This window comes from Chroicocephalus ridibundus, chromosome 4, assembly GCF_963924245.1.
Source record: "Chroicocephalus ridibundus chromosome 4, bChrRid1.1, whole genome shotgun sequence".
Classification (NCBI taxonomy): domain Eukaryota; kingdom Metazoa; phylum Chordata; class Aves; order Charadriiformes; family Laridae; genus Chroicocephalus; species Chroicocephalus ridibundus.
Genome location: NC_086287.1, coordinates 58,103,674 through 58,116,423, shown reverse-complemented (window position 1 = coordinate 58,116,423; position 12,750 = coordinate 58,103,674). Strand labels below are relative to the sequence as shown.

The 12,750-nt window shown below is 45.6% G+C and overlaps 1 protein-coding gene across 3 annotated transcripts in view; it reads left to right on the top strand.

Moving 5' to 3' along the window:
* Positions 1-12,750, top strand: part of CCDC85C (coiled-coil domain containing 85C) — a 115,945-nt gene that overhangs the window by 14,584 nt on the left and 88,611 nt on the right. The gene's annotated exons all lie outside the window — the stretch shown is intronic.

Below are 12,750 nucleotides of genomic sequence, written 5' to 3'. Positions count from 1 at the left end.
GCACAGCATTGATGATGGTGCCTGGAGCTATAAAGATTGTATTTTGATCAGCGAGTCAAAAGCAAGTCTACCACTAGTTATGAATACATTTTCAGAATTGCAAGCAAAGGAGATCCCGGAATAATAATGGGCAGAAAAAGTTGCCTGAAGGAACCAGTTTCCTCGATAAATGTTGGAGGAGGTGTAGACCTGAACTTTGCACTCCTTCCCATCTCAGCTTTTTAAAAATGTGCAAACAGATCTAGCAGCTGAGTTTTGAACCTGTTGAAATCCTGAGTAGACATAATGCAAGATGTCAGGAAAACCAATAACGATGGAGTTTTGAAAATACAAATGGTTCAGTTGAAGATGTGTGGGATAAATGAGGAAGTAAAAGTGCCTCTGTGTCCTGTGCCGTATATCGTTGACCCAGTTGGTTATTCAGTGATGAAGTCTGATCTGTATGTTTCGAATGACAGATCTGGGTTCTGAAGTGCTTATGATTAGATTAAGACTGTGTAGTAAACCTTAATGGTGCATGAAAAGCTACTGCTGGATTTGCAGTAATACGTACTTTTCTGCCTTAGAACAGAATGAATAATACTTTATGGTTGTATAACTCCTTCCAGACAAGCGAGTCTAGAAGTGCTTTGTAAACGCTAATGAGTTTGGCCTTATAGCATATTTATAAGCCCGAGAAATAGCATTGTTCCCCCTTTTAATGGTTTGGATGTTGACTAGCCTAAGTATGCAAAGAGCAGGCAACGGGGCTTTCATCTGCCCGACCCTCAGTCCTGGGCCTTATCTGCAGGACTCGGTAGCCTTTCTAAGTGTGTCTGAGGCAGGCTTAGAAATTTACTGCGGACTCAATTCAGCGAAAGGGTTGGTTTTTTTGCAAACCTCCGTGTATCCATTGTAAAGCAAAAAGCATTGTAATTATTTGACGGTAATTTCTTGCTCGCCTTTTCGTTCTCCGGCAGCAGAGATTGAAGCTAATCCTCTACTGGAATGAAATCAGTTTGGGCATTATGAATATCGTTTCCTTGCCCAGAACAAAGAGGCTGAGCTAATGTGAATGAAAACTCCTGTTATCTTTCCATGGGAGTTGCAGGTGGGTAAGGAATGCGAGGTCAGCCGGGATTGGGAGCAGATAATTGCCTGTGTCAAAGGGCAGTGAGAGTGATGCCTGAGAAAAGCGCCCTGCGAAGTAGGTGGGATGAGGCACTGCGGTGGGCGCACGCAGGTTTTTCTCCAGCAGCTTCTTCAGATGTTCATCGCAGAACGTCTGCACTATTTGTACAGATTTATTTATGTAGTGGGATGTTCTGCAACGTGAGCATCGTGTGGACTGTAGATAAATTTTATAAATATTTTGTGTGTGAATTCACTGTTTGGTGACAATTGCCAGCAAGATGATTCTAGAGGGAAAAGTCCTTCTTTAGCTGTAGGATGAGCGTATGCAAGCAGGCATTTCACGTGCTGCTTTTGCATTCCTACCCTGAAAAGAGGCTTCCAGATCTTGATGCTTTTTCAAGGACTGGAGGAGACCAGTGAGGATCTCAGCTGTAAAGCTCTAGCTGTGGAGGTGGTGATCTTCATGGTATGGATATACATCTACTAGCAGAGCTGATTGTTAGAATGAGCAGCATTTGTGGTCCCTGATATTTCCTCTTTGCCCAAGGTGGTCAAGCCAGGAGCGTAAGGGGCTCCTGAAGCTGTTTTTTGATCTCCGAGTTGGGAGGGCTGGTGACTGTAGTGGAATTTCAGTGGTGAGGATTGCAAACAGGAGAACATAGCTGTATTTTTTACAGTAGTTTTATTAGAAGAGATTGGGGAGTTTCCTAGGAAGATTTACATGTGGTTAATTATTTTGTTGGCATGATGGGAACTGCAAGAAGCTAGTTGGCACGTGAAAAAAGGTACAGATTTTCTTTTTTTCAGAGGCAACTGCTTTGTTTACTCTCTGTCTTTACGCATGTAGATCAAACTCGTCTCAGATTTTGAGATGTTACCGCACTGAAGAAGGCCATTTTTTGAGGCTTTTTTCATCCACTTAGCTGAGTTTATATACCAAGGGTGAATTTGGCTCGCGGTCTTGTGCTGTGCAGGTTATGACCATGTGAACCTGAAGAGGGTTGTTTGATTTCTGTCAAGTTGATACTAAGCATATGAATTGCAACTGGGGTCGTGAGCAGAAGGAAGGAAAGACTTGAAGTGTACGGTAAGGTACAGTACCTGAATCATAGAATCATAGAATGGTTTCGTTTGGAAGGGACCTTAAAGATCATCTAGTTCCCACCCCCCTGCCATGGGCAGGGACACCTCCCACCAGACCAGGCTGCTGAAAGCCCCATCCAGCCTGGCCTTGAACACTTCCAGGGATGGGGCATCCACAGCTTCCCTGGGCAACCTGTTCCAGTGCCTCACCACCCTCACAGCAAAGAATTTCTTCCTAATATAAAGTGTCCCTCCCCATCCTTCCTGCAAGCCCCCTTTATGTACTGGAATGATTTCGGGAAGACAGTCTGGGGTATCAGTACTCCCTTCTATGATGACGTCCACAGACCCAGAGGGACGAAGGCTCCACTACACCGTGTGTTCTGGTGCTGAAATTGTATTCAGTGTATTGCTGCACTTCAGACGTGTGTCTCACTGAATTAAATGGCATTAAAGCTGTTCCACAGGACTGGCCTGTGTTTTCAGTCTGATTCTGGTCTATTAAATGCTATATTGGCATGTGACCTTTTTACTTACCTGGCTACTTCTGGAATGCAACGTAGCCTTAGCTCTTTGGCACAGAACAAAAGCTTTTCTGAAATGCTGTTTGCTCATGGCTACAAATAACAAACTTCAGGTGATTAGCAAGAGGTTTTGGCAGGTCTTGCAGATACACAGGGTATTTCAGTATGTGACGTGGCATTCTTGCAGAGCTGAGAGATGGAGCATCCTATAGAGAGGCTCTTAGTTGACTGTGCTGTGCTTCATCTTTCTAATACAGCCCATAATGTGTAGAGAAAGATCTAGATAATGCAAGAAAACAGTTATTTATCTGGGATTAGCCTACATAAAACATTTACGTTGAGCAGAAACTAGGCGGGAATACCATTCTTTTGTAAATGGTGATGATGAATTGTGACCTGATCCAAAGTCTTTTGAAGTCAAAACAGCCTTTGTAGTTCCTTCAGTGAATGGACTTTGGACCCTGGACTTTGGCTTAAGGCGACCCTTTGGACCTCTGGACTTTGGCTTACTACTACAGTTTATGTCTATCAGTGTTCTGGTTGCAAAGAGGAAAGTCTTAGTTTAAAAACGAAAAAAAAAAAAAATATCAAGCCCATCCTCCCAAGCACCCAAGCAAGCATACCAAATAAGCAGAGTGCAATTAATATCATATTTGTAACAAACTCTCAGGTTGGCTAGTTATCAGTGCCTACTTATGAAGAACAGCCTGCCTGCTTTTCCGAATCCCTGCTCTGCTAGCCGTGCACAAGCCATTTTCCTGATGATTTATTATGGAAGGAGCTACAGAGTAATCCTTGGTAAATAGATTTATACATGTGACACTCTACTGAATGGGAGATTTATACTTGGCTATTCCATCGCTTCTTATTACCATATGATGTTTCATTCAATGCAATTATATGTCTGCCTCTACTCTTTAAAGGCGAGAAAGGTTTCACAGTATTACTATCTTCTTCTGCTCAGCAGAGCCTCACAAAGAGGCACTTTCCAACGTGACGGATGGGGTTTGCGGGTGGCTTTGTCCCTGGTAGGCCTGGCTGTGTGAAGGAAGCTGGGTTTTGGCTGTTAGCGAGACTCGTAGTCCTGCAATGCTGAAGGTGTTTTGGAAGTTGAGCTTAACTTTGCCAGCTGCCTGAGCTCCCACAAGGGTTTTGCCCTGCAGAACCGACCTGGTCTCACAGGCTCCCAGTTGGGAAGGTCCTCGTAACTCTTACAGGTCTGACAGGACACATAGGTCTTTCCTGTTGATAAATTTAAAGTATTCACTACAGAACAGAGTATTTCCTCTGACATACGGCGAATGATTTAGATTTTTATTAGCTGGCATTTTTCACCTAGTTTCTTTGGTGCAGATCTTATTACTTACGGCTGCTATCTATCTGCTACATTTTTAATCAGAAAACATTCTCACTAAACTAAAATTATTTCTTTTCCCCTTTGGAAACGAATGGGATGTGAAATCTTTTCCAAACAATGCTTTAAAGCAATGGGATCTGCTAGGTATTTTGCTTAGTATGAATATTTTGGGAGACGCCCTGACTGCACTGAGGGTCATGGCAAAACTTCCCTCGACTTTGGAAGGACTAGGATTTCACTTCCTATTTCCAGATTGCCCGTAACTTTTCATTCCTGGCTGGTGCGTATTGCATCTTTAATCATTTCATTTCGACGTGGCTTTTAGAAACCGTGACCCTTTTTGTCCGCGGTCTAGCCCTGTGTGGCTGCACCCTTGTGTTCTGAGGCCTCATTCATAAACATCTCTCCAAACGCAGCTCTTTATCCTGTGTCCAGGGATGCGAGAGAATCCCAAACAATAGCCAGGCTGAGACAAAAGCGGCCATTGTGGAGGGGGCGCTGGGGCGGGAGCGTGGAGGGGCCCGGGAGCCTCGGCGAGCTGGGACCATTGTGCCCGTAATTGGATTTCTGCTGGCGGTGGCCAGCCGGTGGGAGCGGGAGCGGGAGTGGGACCTGCCGGGGCAGGCATGCCCGCCGCAATAAACCTGGCAGTGATTGGAGGAGGCAGATGACCTTTAAAGCCCGTGTTGTTCAGCGAGACCTAATATGGTACAAATGCACCAGGTTGCAACTTTATTAGTGATTAGACACAGAGATAAGCCTCAGCACATTGCCTAATCTGTAGAGCCTAATTCCAGGCATTGAAGCCAGGGATGCTGATGCAGACCGAGTGGCTGGTCAGTCTGAGCGAGCTGGAGCGACTGCAGACAACATGATAGGGAATTTCTGGATAACTTGGGTCCAGGGCAGATTCTAATCAGCCTCTGCTGTGGGGGTGCTGGGACAGGGAGGCAGGCCCTGGAAGTTCCATACTTTTGTTGTTCCAACAATTGTGGCCTTCAAACCCAGGTTAACTTCTGCGACAGCTGATCAGAAGAGTATTGGCAGTGAGCAAGGATTGGTCCTTCCTGACAAAAATTAGGTGAAGGCTACAGCCCGAAGCAGCTTAACAATTGGTGTCTTGAAGGGCGAAACAAACTCTTCCATATTTCCATTTTCCCATCTGAGGCTGTTGCTGGATGCTCTGGAGCTATTCTGAGTTCTTCTCATCTTCTAATGGACAGGGTTCCCTTTCCTGCGGCCCAGGGTAAAAGCTTAGATAGGTTTGGCCCATGGTGAATGATCTGTGCTCGATGTTTTAGGCTGTGGCTGAGTGCTACTAATGTGTCTGCATGAATAGTGGTGGAAAATGTTAGAGGGTGCAAGCAAAGATGAATCGCCGTAGGCCAAGGGTTAAGGCTCTTTTTGACAGCACAGCAAGTGTGATGCTGTGGTATGCTCCGTTGTTGGATTTCCTCCAAGGATTGCTCTTTGAGGAGCTTTGGCCTCACGGCATGCTGCAGAGACCTGCTGCTTGGTGCCATCCTTTAAACATAATGTGGGAGCCTCCAGTTGGATTGTGTACAGATCTTGGTCTGTGTTACAAATATATGCATGGAAATGTTTGGCAGATTCATGCTGCAAATCCAGACAAGCCCATGCAACCCTACCTTTTAAATCCATGGCTTGGAAATCTGCCTCCGAGAGCCACTGCAAACTTCCTTAGCCTGGACTCTCTTAGGTGGCATCTGCCTTGTCTTCAGACCCACGTTGACAACAACACAAATACAAACTAAAAAACCCGCTTGCTAATAGCCATACCCTCTTAACTTTGCTGATCAAAGGAGCTCTTTTTGACCTTTATTTGGACACACTGGCATTAAACTAATCCCACCTGATCTCTGTAGTGACAGGGTGACCTAGTTTTTTTTTTTTTTAATCTTGTAAAATGATGATGTTAACGCATCTCACTGCCTTTGCCCCTTGCCTCTGGGTAAAACCCATTTTGGGATTCCTGCTTCTCTGGTTTTCTCTTAGCCCTTTCTAACTGTGTTGTGACTTGTATTTTGGAACAACTGGCTCTGTATGTTGGGGTGAAAAGGGGTGAGAAGCTTCATTTGCTATAAGAGAAGAAGTATCACTGGGGTAACATTTAATCCAAAGAGGTAGCAATTCACAGAAATTTCCTAGGAGAGGCCAAAAGCTTGTCCTTGTGATGTTAAATACTCCAGTTTGTCAAGAGGTAATTTGGAGATGTTAAATTCTCCTATGGTCTGTTCAGAACTGCAGAGTGACCTGGCTGAGGCTGAGCTGTGGGTGAGACCTTGGTAGGTCCCAGGTCAGGGCCCCGTCCCTGGGAGAGCACCTTGCTGGGCCAGCGTGTCAACTTCCCTGCGGCCTTGCATTGTTTTCCCTTTTATCACCCAGCCAGGGCTTGTTGTCTGTCTCTCTTTTGCCTCTAGAGTTTTGGAGAGGGGCCACTGCCTTCCCGTTCTGTGCAAGGAAGGTCTGCATTAACTAGTCCCCTCCTCTGGCTAAAAAGGTGAGAATCTGAAGGGGAAGTTTCTGTTGCTCTGAGCAAATCTGGGACTGGCCCTGAGTTGTTAGAGGTCAAAATCTGTAGACAGCAAACAATGATACAAACTGCATGTCTGGTGCCAGGTGGCATGTCCAAGGCCATTGAGGCATCTTCCCTGCAGGTGTAAAATGGTGTAAAAAAACCACCAACCTTGTGTTTCATGCGTCACCTTCCCCCAGGGTGGGATTAAACTTGGTTCTGGGTGTGCTTGGAGGAGGTGAAGTGGGGAGTGAAGTTGGAGGAGAAGCAGAAGTGGGGGGAGCACACCTCCGTTGCTTGTCTGCAGTGGGTGGTACGTGTGAGGCTTTCCAGACTGATGCAAATTTTGGCTTTGCACATCTGCTGGTTTCGTTTTCCGCTTGCACCCGATGCAGCTGGAGCACACTTTGCTCCAGAGAAATGTTACTGCCAAAGCAGACGCCTCTTGTGCCATACACTTCTGCTGCAGGCGATTAGAGCAGGATTGGACCTAAAGCCTTAAGAGAAGCCTAAAGCCTTCTGCAGCAGGAGAGGGGAACTCCTTGCTTGCTCTGTTGTCTTGGAAGGTTGTTGGTTGGAACAAGATGGTCTTTAAGGTCCCTTCTTTAAGGGCCCAAACCATTCTATCATTCTGAAGTGGTGGTGTGACTTCTTCCCACCCACTTCCTTGGCGGTAAGGGCAGCGCGAGCAATAGGAAGTGGAGATAACTTGTATTCTCCTCGTGAGAGAGTGTGCGTGTCTCGGAAGGAGGCTTACTCAGCAGCCTGCTCTTCACTGCCTGCCGGCATCTCCTTTCTCCGAGCCGGCAGCGTTGCCGTCCTCTATGCACAGCCCCTTACCCACCCGCGGCGACGGGGGCTCCTGGGGCACGCCGTGGGGCCGGGGGAATACTTTGTTCGCTAATCTCCAGACAGCGTGGCCTTAGTTAAATAAATCCATGCCTATAGGCAGCTTTCTGTGGCTCATTATAATACTAATTCAGTTGAATTCCTAATTAGAGACCAGTGGTTTTGTGTGGGTATTGGAAGTCAGTGTAACTTTCTTAGGGCGGCGGAATCAGCCACTGAAAGCTGCTTTGGGAACCGAGGCTGAAATGAGATCAGAATCTAAAAAAAGATGCTTGTAAAATAAAACAACTATTTTAAATGTGCATATAAAGCCGGTGTTTTACTTCAGATGAGCCAGGGCATGGAACTGTTCGGTTTTACTTTAGTTGACTTTTTGTGCACTATCAGCAAGAGAACTGGTAGACACTGCCATAGATGAAGACACATCTCTGCCTTGAAATACAAGGAAGGATCGTTTTCAAGCCCAAATCCAGTGTTACTTCTTTGGGTTAGGTGAGAGGGCTGGCTGCTTCAGATAATTTTAATTAAGATTAAATAAAGACAGCTTTCAGGAGAGAGAGAGAGAGAATCTAAAGCAAGCCCTGCCTGACCCCTTAATATCTGTGAAGAAATCCCAGCAATATCCCTCTTTGACCATTCAGGGTTAGATGTGTCCAAAACAAGCAGAACTGTGATTACAGCCCATGTATTTTAATTTTGTAAATTGGAAGAAGTAATCTGTCCACACTCTGCACCATGACCTGGCTTAGGCTGATGATCTTTTCTATTTATATTGCCTCTTCCGTTCAAAAGGGCTACGTGGCAAGAGCTTAGTTCAGGGAGCGTTTGTGCATGTGTTTTTGTGTCGGTGTTGCACTCTATCATTGCTCTAATGGACCTCTGGAGGAAGGTGATACAATAGTTCACACTGGCTATGCAGTTAAAGAATAGCTCTTTCAGGAAGGAAGTGAAGAATAATTTATGTACAGGAAAGCAGAGCAGGTATACAGAGAACAGTAAAAATAGATAAGCTGTGATTCCATTAAAACAGTTGAGCCAGTTCCTATAGCAAGGAGTTGGGTGGGCTCTGTGATGCCTGCTCGTGCCCTCTTGCGTGCTGCCAGCAGCCACGGCTCTGTGGGGGTGGATGGGTGGATGGGTGGATGGATGGATGGACGGATGGATGGATGGGGCTCTAGGACCTTGAGCACTCAGGAGGACACAACGTGATGGAGAGTGGGCCAAAGCCCAGGGGTTGTTGAGCCAGCGCTGAGCCCTGGCAAACACGTGCATCCAGCAACCCAATGCAATCTCCTTGCAGATGCGCTGCAAAAATCCCACCATGGTCAGGGTTTCTTGAAGAAGAGGGTTTTATCCCCTAAGTACAACTTTGGCGTGAGGGGCACTGCTGGAGCTTGTTTATACCAGGGAAGGACTATAAACCGTGACCCGCCTTTTGATTGTACCAATACACTCGCTCTTGTCTAAATAGATTTGTGCATTAGCGTGCTTAATTATCTCCTGGACACTCTCAACTGTTGTTTGGATAGCCTTCCTTTTGTATTTAAACGTAAATAAATACTGATTGAGTAGATGAGGCTCCATCTGGGTTATGGGGCTGAACAGGAGGATGTGCCGTGGCTCTGCTCCCGTGAGCTCCTCAAATAAACAGAGACCTTCTCAAGGGCTACCGGGAGAGCTCCCCCACCACTAATTTTAAAAGTAACCTATAAATCAAAGCATATCTCTTGCTTTCCTCCCTTTGGCATTCCACTTTTGAGGGAGGTTTACTTTCGCGGTGCACAGCTGCAATGTCAGCTTTTGATTACTCCTTGCCTTTAGTCATGGAGAGGTATCGTGTAAGTGTAAATACATTTGCAGGAGAAGTGGTATCCTGTGTCTAAGCTGTTAGGAAGTGATTGCTGTTTATCTTGTCAGAGAAACTTCTTACCCCTTCTTCTGCAGGCCTCACCTGAAACCCCCCCTGAGCCCCAGCCCCTCTGTCCCCATTCCACGGAACCCCAGCTGCATTCTCATAAAGCAACCGACCACCTATGCGATGGGGCACCTGGGCGCGTAGGTCAGCAGTATATTTTGAGAAGGCGGATTACCTGTGATGGGGCCGGGGTTTACATTCCCGTGTGGCGGGGGAGCAGGTAATGCTATCCGGTACCTCTGCCCGCGGCCCCGCTGCGGCTTTTCTGCTAAAGTTCAGACGGTAATTTTAAACCATGGGAAAACTATTTTTTTTTTCTCTCTTTGAAGAGCAGTGTTAGTCACTTGAAGTCTCCTCCCTCGTTCCTTCGATGAGCGCATCAGCCCTCCATCAGGTTGCGGGGAGCCTACCGTTCCTCGGACGGCGTGGGAAGGGGACGGATGCGCGGGGCAGAGGGGGCCGACATCCTTTTTCTCCCCGGTTTGACTCATGTGGGCACGCTGGTCTGTGTTTGTGGGGGGCGGGAATGTGACAGACGCATTTGAATTATTCCCGGATCAAATGAAGCGGCATTTCAGAAGAGGATTTTTGCAAATTCACAAATTACAGTTTTGTCAAGAAAATACTAATTGCCTGCAATTTTCCCTCTACCCCTTCTCACCTCCCAGCATATTTGTGTTCCCTCACTGAATAATATTCCACCTCTCTGGAAATGCAGTCAGATGCCTGCATGTATTTCAGTGGAAATGTCATTACAGTCAAAATGCTTAGTTTCTTATGTACTGCCAGGTGTTACTGGCACAGGGGGGAAATCTGCACTTTAACAGATCCTTGGCTTAATAAAGAAGTGAAAATGATGCCTGGTATCTTAGGGTGTTTTTTTTTTTTAAAAAAAATCTATCCCTGCTCTCCTAGGAACAATGCAAATCACTCTAAAGTACTTGCATTTCAATAGGACTCTCTTTTTTTTTTTTTTTTTCCTCAAAATACTGGGATGAGGGAGATCTGATAATGCAGGCCAGGGTGGAAAACCTTGATAACTCGAGCTGTTAATATAAAACGAAGAACACCACATGCTGTGTTGCATTAAAAGATAAGGCTACAAAGGTGTGGTGTTTTTTTTTCTTTTTTGTGGGTTTTTCTTTCCTCGAGGCGAGAGCTGTGTTTGGTGACGACAAAGTCAGAGCTTGGAAGAGGGGAGAGCAAATTCGTTGCTGGTGGAACTGCACCCGTGATGAATGCATGCTACCTGGCCACGGATCCTTTTATAGATGTTATAAATATAAGGTCTCGCCTAGAAGGTGATGAGTGATGGTAGGAAGCAACTCTTGAGATTAACGTCATATCTTTTTGAAGCTTTCTGCCTTTTTTTTCCTGAGCTCCTGGAAACTGCTTCTACCAAATGCCTCTCCGGTCCCAGGGAGGGCAAGGAAATCCCCGCCAGCAGCGTGGTGCGTGGCAGGCGTGCTGCTTGCCCTTATATTAAAAACAACATCACCCTCCCCCCCGCCAAACCCTAACAAAACTAGAGCTTATGCCGCTTCAAACACAAGGCAGGGCTGCAGGGAAGGGTATGCCGAGAATCTGACCCCGGGAGCGCGAAGCCAAAAGGGCAGTGGCGGGAGCGGGGTTATGGCCATCCCGGCACGGCAGCTTCCGAACTGTTTATTCAGTTGCCGTTTAATTAAAAGCTGGGGTGATTGCAGGCATGTCGTTATTTATTTATTTGTGCCCGTAGAAGCTCTTTTTCTTTAGGAAAGTTTATGTTTCTGAAAGGGATGTGGCTTGGGTGCTGTAGAAGCGTGGCTGCCTTGCTAAAGAACGACTTGTGGCATTGGTTGCTGTCCAAGGACCTCGGTCCCGTCATCTCTGGTGGGCTCACTCCGGTAATAATCTCACAGCTACAAAACTGAAGGTAATGTTGTTAAACTAGAATTAATTATTGTAAACTCATGGAATGATAGAATCATTTAGGTTGGAAAAGACCCTTAACATCATCGAGTCCAACTGCTAACCTAGCAATGCCAAGTCCACCATAAACCATGTCCCTAAGTGCCACATCTACACATGTTTTAAATACCTCCAGGGATGGTGACTCAACCACTTCCCTGGGCGGCCTGTTCCAATGCTTGACAATCATTTCAGTGAAGAAATTTTCCCTAATATCCAGTCTAAACCTCCCCTGGCGCAACTTGAGGCTGTTTCCTCTCATCCTATTTATGAGCATCTCCTTCTAATGGAAAACAGAAACCCAGAAAATGCTCTTGGCTGGGGAGGGAATATTGGTTCATTTAGTTTCCTTTCCTTGATGCGGACCCCAGGTTGAAGCTCACCTTCTGCCATTTGTGCCCCAGCCTTATTACTGCTGTTTCTGCTTCTGGTAGGTCAAAAGACCAATCCAGATACCTGCGTGATCTAGTTATATCTGGGCTTAAATGCATGGGCATTCCCAAAAATGTGATAAGATGATAGATTTTTTTTGAAGGGGTATAGTGCTGTCGATCCATTGGTACCAGAGGATTTGTAGATATGTTTTGGTTCTGTGTAGCAAGCCCCACGATCTTGATGACATCCAGGAACCTGGTATTTCCTTGAGGTTTTCAGCAAGAATATTGAATTAAAATTCAATGGCATTCTGCTGTCTTTAATGATACCCAGGTGGAAAGTACATGCAGGTAATTACACATAATTTTCACGTTTTTTTTCTGAGACAGACAACAATCTTCATGTATACTAGGATGAAGGGCGCAGAACAATCTTGCATTGAGTGTGCCTTAATTAATACAAATGTTAACTACTCTTACAAATAAGTCACATTTAAATGTCAAACCCTCGTTATTCATTGCCTGTGAGTAATTTTTCTTGCTTGCATATGTGTGAATTAAGCGTATGTTTTGAAGTCGTGAAGTATCCGAGGTCATAACTAAAAATAGTGAGTGTGCATTATTTGTTTGCCATCAAGAGTTAGAAGAAATTCTTGACTGCAGACGGTTTCTTGCTGTGTGGTGTTCGAAGGAGAGAGAAGAAGTGCTCTGAAGTGTTTGTGTGGTGCTACGGGATCTTCTTGAGTGCAAGCATTTTTTGGTTGGGGCAGATTTTTTACTTTTCATTCCAAATCTTGTTTGTACAGTCTGCAGTGAAACCATCGCTGCATGGGTCTCCTTCCCAGGTGGAGAGCCGTGAATCCAGATATGCCACTTTAAAAAGGGTGGGAGACAAAGCAGGGTCCTTCCATTCACTTTCCCTTTGTATTCACCAGTGTGTTTATCCTATCGTAAAATGATTAACAAAGAATTGGTTACCAGCCTTTGCATTTAAATAGCCCTTATATGGAAATAAGCTGCAGCAGTTTGAACTCCGCAAGAGCTGTGTT